General features: G+C 36.6%; 1 pseudogene; it reads right to left on the bottom strand.

Annotated features, from left to right (window-relative positions):
* Nucleotides 1–3,568: 3,568 nt before the first annotated feature.
* On the bottom strand, nt 3,569–5,511 carry LOC107832124 (agamous-like MADS-box protein AGL80; annotated as a pseudogene).
* Nucleotides 5,512–5,915: the final 404 nt, after the last annotated feature.

The raw sequence follows: 5,915 nt of genomic DNA on the forward strand, positions 1-5,915 counted from the left end.
TAAATTTTATTGACTGAATCGAATTATTTGTGGCTAGATTTGAGGTGTTTGGAAGCTAATTCACGAGGCAAAGGCATAGTGAAATAAAGAATTACACGGTTTGAGGTAACTAACAGTTCTAAATTTGGTCCTGAGGGTATGAAACCCCAGATTATGTGTTATGTGATTGGTTTTGAGGTGACGCACATGCTAGGTGACAGGCGTGTGGGCGTGTACCGTAGGAATTATGACTTGGTCAAATTCCATTGAACTGTATAGTTGAATAATCTGTTGATATCCGTGTATTCTCTAGGTGTTAGAGAAAATTGAGCTGAGACTCATATTAAAAATCATGCTTAAACATATGTTGTTATTGTTGGTACCTATTGGGGTCATTTTTGTGGTTGAATTATATGTTCAAATTGTAATTTCACACTCAGTCATGTTCATTCATTTCATATCATGTCTCAGTCTCTGTTGCTATTTATTGATACATCATATTATCATTTTGGGCTGATTTTCGTGACATCTTGAGCCCGAAAGACTGGAGGGGTTGATGACTGAGTGAGGCCGAGGGCCTAATTGTGAGGATATTTATGGGATCAGCTGCGCGCCGTAGCATGTTTCATTATTATATGTCATGATTGACTTGATATAGCGCTTGGGATAAAGGAGCCCCTCCGGAGTCTGTACACACCCCCAGTGAGCGCAGGTACCTACTGAGTGCGAGTACCGAGTGTCGAGTGCTGAGTGACTGAGAGGAATGAGTGATTGTGAGGAAAGAGTGACTATGAGGTTGAAGTGAATGGGAGGACTGAGCGACTGTTACTCTGAGAGGATGACTGTGAGGTTCGAGTGAATGGGAGGAGTGAGTGACTATTACTCTGAGAGGATACATTGATTCCATTATTGCTGCATTTCAGTTGTCCTATATCATTGTTTTGGAAAACTCTGAGAGACATTATTTCTGTTTTAGTCAAATTTGATATGAAATTACTGTGGAGTTTTAAATGTTGAATTTGAAAGAATGCCTACCTTTTATGTTTGAAAGTACTGTATTTGGACTTAGCTGTGAAGCGCATCACTACTTTCAGTTCTTTATTTATTATTGGTACTTTCTGAGTTGGTTGTACTCATACTATACCCTGCACTTCGTGTGCAGATCCAGGTGATCCCGAACTAGTGGACGTTGATTCTTTCACACAGTCGATTTTCTGGAGATTCAGAGGTAGCTGCCATGTTTTGCAGACCTTGTCTCTCCTTCCCTATCCTTTTGTTTATTGTATTTGGTTTTAGATTATTATAGACGGTGTTTTTCATACTTGTAATGTATAGATGCTCATGTACTCAGTGACACCAGATTTTGGGAGTATATTTATATTCGGTATTTGTGGGATTTTTCCCTTAGAAATTAATTATTATGTTTTCAATATTTAAAACAAATTGTGGGTTATCAAGGTTGTCGGCTTGCCTAGTATTAGGATAGGCGCCATCATGACAGGTGTGATTTTTGGGTCGTGACAAGCCACGAATGCATTCTGATATTTAGTCGGTTTGTGAGGCTAGGATTGTTATGAGCATGTTGTCTTGTTGTTGAATAAAATTTTGAATTATGGCATAAATTAAAGGGAAGTGTGTGTTGAAGGAATATGCTAAAGTTTATTTGTTGCTATCAACAATAGTCATAGGTATGGTGTGCTTCGGATGTGCTAAAAGAAAATAAAGTGCTCAAGGTTAGTGTGAATTGGTGGTTGACTCGAGGACGAGTAACGTTTAAGTGTGGGGTAGTGATGTTTGGCCAAAATGCTATATTTTTAGTACATTACTCGCCTTACATGTTGTTAGTTTAGTAATTAATTATGCGACGTTGGAGCTAAATTATGTTGTTTTATGTGTAGGAGTATCGCAAGACAAAGATGAGTGAAGGTTGCACAAAAAGAGTAAGAAAATACAAGAAAAGAGCACAAAAATTCCAAGCACCTAAACCGTGCTACAAGCCAAGCATAGCCAGCTCGACCGCGGTACAGGCCAGGCGTAGCCAGCTCTGTAGGCAAGTTGACCGCGCTATAAGCCTGGCCTCGCGAGGTCTATAGCCCCGTGAACAAAAGTGCGTGAATTAAAAGACTCGGACCCGAATTTGGTCTGGAAGACTTCAATCCTAGCCTATAAATACTCCCTAAATATGTCTAAGAGGGAGAACTTTTTTTGAGAGGGGATTCGACCTAAGAAGGGAAGAACACACTAGGAGTAAGGCGGAGAATTCTTCTGCGAGTTTTTCACTTCCTTCTTCCTATTTTCATTATTGGTTATGAATTCTAGTATTGTAGTTTTGCATACTATTATGAATAGCTAACTTGTTATCTAGGGTTTTGATGAAACCTTTTGTAGGATGAAGTCTTATTACGTTTTTATATAATTGAGCCGTTGGATTTATCTACTTGTTCAACTACGTATTTATTGTTGTTGATTGAATGGACATCAATTGTCTGTGCCTATTTAGTATGTGTTGCTTAGAAAAGGGTACATATTTAGGTAGTTGTCGAACAACATCACTCCTAGCGTATATGAAGAATCAATATAGAGGGTTTAAAGGTGGGATTAGGAATAATGAAACCTTGGTGCAATCTTAGTTATCGGTGAATTAGTGTCAACTAGCGTAGTTTGGATGAATATGTCTAGAAAATTGTGGTACTTGCTCAGACGAGAATTACAACACCCAAAGTATTCACGATCGATAGAGAATACTTAGGCGAAATTATAAACAGCGTAGCAGGAAGGATTCCGACAATTGAGAAAATCATAACTCTAAACCTCCTTAATCTTGTCTCCAACCCTTAGGCGTGATCATTGTTATTATTATTTTATTATTAGCTTTTATAGCGACTAAACTCGCCACTAAAAGTAATAACAAATGTGCTACATAATATATTTTAGGTAGGTCGTTACTCCAAAGAGCGACTTATCGTACTACTTTTGGTGGCGACTAAAGAGGTCGCAACAAAACATCGTCACTGAAAATCTTATTTTCTGTAGTACATATTCTAAGTTAGAAATAAAGTTAAAATTAATGGGCAGATCGGGTTCGGGTTCATTATCAAAAATATTCTTTACTATTCATCATTACCCCTTAAATTTCACAATAATGCAAGGAATTCATGGTCAGAATATATTTTGTAGAACGATATATATTGTAACACTTTATAAGTTTCCAAATTCCAATCACGTCTATATTTCATAAAACAAGCAATAGTAATATCATGTTTGAAATATGTGATATCACAACAGAAACGAAATCCACATCCCATTTCTTCTCTTATTAGCACTTTGATATGAAAGGGCAACTCTTGATTTTTCTCGTGTTACGTGCTTGCACAAGGAGTACTGCCAATTTCAATTAACCACATTAGCTTCACTTGTCACTTCTTCTTTTACTGATTCCATGAATTCTAAACAATCAAATACCGAATGTACAAAGCAAAAAATAACATGAATCTGGTTCAGAAATTAACGAGGACAAAAAATAAGGCAAAAGGAAAAATCCAGAAAAGAAACTCCATGCAGAAGGGATCACATAACATGAAAAATAAATCTAAGGAAAGAAAGCATTAGGCCACACACTAGTGTTGTGGTTATCACTAAAATTAGGCATAATCATCTCATCTCCATGTCCAAATCCAATCTGCTATTCACTTGTGTTGTTATTCATCCAATCATTAAACCACTCTGTTTGTGTCCTCTGCATCCCCTTCAACCCTAATTCCACCACTGGTTTTTGCTCTACTGGTGGAGGAGCAGCAGCCTGTGAAACAACAGCAGCATAAGAAGAAGTGGAAGCCCCTTTTTTAAATGCTTCAATCCTATTATTAATCTCCTTCGAATTCTGATCAACAACCCAACCAAGAACTTTCAAATCTCCCAAGTTCAAATTCTGCAGCCCTTTTTCAACCAAACACTAGTACATAACTTCAGTCATCTCCTTCTCTTTGTTCTCTTTGCTTTGTTTCTTCAACTGCGCGCTTGCTTTTGCAATCCTTTGTCTAATAAAACTCTCTTGATTCACCATCTTCTTGCTTTGTTCCATCTCTGACATTCTCTTGAACTCCGCGAGCACGCGTTGAACTCCCATGGTGTTTGGCCATACCTCAGGTTGGATTTCATAAGGGCTATAAATAAGAGCACAAGCATCAATTCCACAAAGTGTGCTCAATTCACTCACCTTCACTACTAGAAATCCGCTAAACACCGACCAAAAAAATCGATCAAAGTTGGTCGGTTATGGCCAATTACTGATCAAAACGCGACCATTTATGTGTGGACGGTATTTTGACGGTCGGAAAGATATACCGACCAAAGTTGATCGGAATTTACCGACCAACGTTGATTGGTCAATTAAATTCAAAAAAACAATATTGCAAAAAAAAATCGACCAAAGTTGGTCGGTTTTTTAATTATGTAATCAAAAGATTCACCATCTGGGAATCGAACCTGGGTCTGTACTGTGGCAGGATACTATTCTACCACAAGACCATTGGTGCATTTTGTTTTAAGAATGTCTTTTTTTTAAGATATACTCTTTAATTGTGTTTTCGCACGAAAATAACAGACCAAAGTTGGTCGGTTTTATTAAAAAATAAAATTACCGATAAAAGTTGGTCGATTTTTTAAAATGACTGGCCAAATTAACCGACCAATTTTGGTTGGTTTTTTTAATATTAATTTTTATTTATTTTAATTGAAAAACCGACCAGAGTTGGTCGGTTTCTTGAAAAATAAATTTCGCGGGGCTCAAAAATAGTTTCCTGCATTTTTGCGCCAAAGAAAACCGACCAAAGTTGGTCGGTTTCGTAAAAAAAATTAAAAAATAAAATATTTTGAAAAACCGACCAACTTTGATCGGTTTTTTGGCCGGTTATTTGACCGACCAAAGTTAGTCGGTCGACCTTGGTCAGATTTTGCCGAATATCTAGTAGTGCTTCTTCATCAGACCCTTCTTCCTTTTCTTGAATGTTGCTTTTCTTGCCGAGTCATTAGTTTGAAAGCTAACTTCACCTTCTTCCTTGTCATTTTCTTTCTTCCTTGGATGCAACAGATATGCAAACAAGGTGGAAGTATTTGGTAGATATGTGCTAGTTTTGACGAGAGATGTTTGGATGTTTTTTGTTGCTTGGAATGGCAATGTTATATACAAATATGAACATGTTCTCTAATTAGTAGTGCTGGATTTCCTAAGGTTCTTGTTCAAATCCCCATGATTAATGAAAGAGAGGTAACTAAATTCATCATTATGTGTGTTTAATTTCTCGATTTGCTCAAAAATACGTAGAGATTTGTTTAATTTGTGTTTAGTTTTTTGTTGTTGAAATCCTTATGGCTTGTTTGGTTTAGGTGTATAAGATCTCTATTGGAGCTGCGTGTAACCTTTCCTGGCCGTCGGATCGTCTCGTGATTTAAGTTCTTGATGATTCTACTGATCTTATCATTAAGGTAATCCAAACAGTCCTTTAAAACTGCATTTCCAATGTAATTAAGCATCTTTTTTTTACAATTTAAATCATAATCATTGCGAAATACAAACAACAATGCACATGGTACTATATTTAACAACGTACTTCGATAAATATTTTTTAATCACAGCCTTTTTAAGAAAATGCCTGGGTTTCAAGTTTGGTACCTTGATCTTTGTAATGTAATCCTTATATAAGATTTTGAGTTTTGACCCTTTACTTAATGTTTACACTTCTTTCTATATATTCCGACCCTCTAATCTGGAGTACAACTGTTGAATTTTGGCCCTTCTTTTGTAAATCATTTAATTTAGCTTTAATTGAAAATGTCGACCTTTTATGACACATTATTCACCTACCAAAACCGACATTATTTCCCTTAAATTTCTCCTTACACTAGATATGTAACTCAATTAATAACGATTAATATTG

The sequence above is a fragment of the Nicotiana tabacum genome, chromosome 4, assembly GCF_000715075.1.
Source record: "Nicotiana tabacum cultivar K326 chromosome 4, ASM71507v2, whole genome shotgun sequence".
Taxonomy (NCBI): Eukaryota; Viridiplantae; Streptophyta; class Magnoliopsida; order Solanales; family Solanaceae; genus Nicotiana; species Nicotiana tabacum.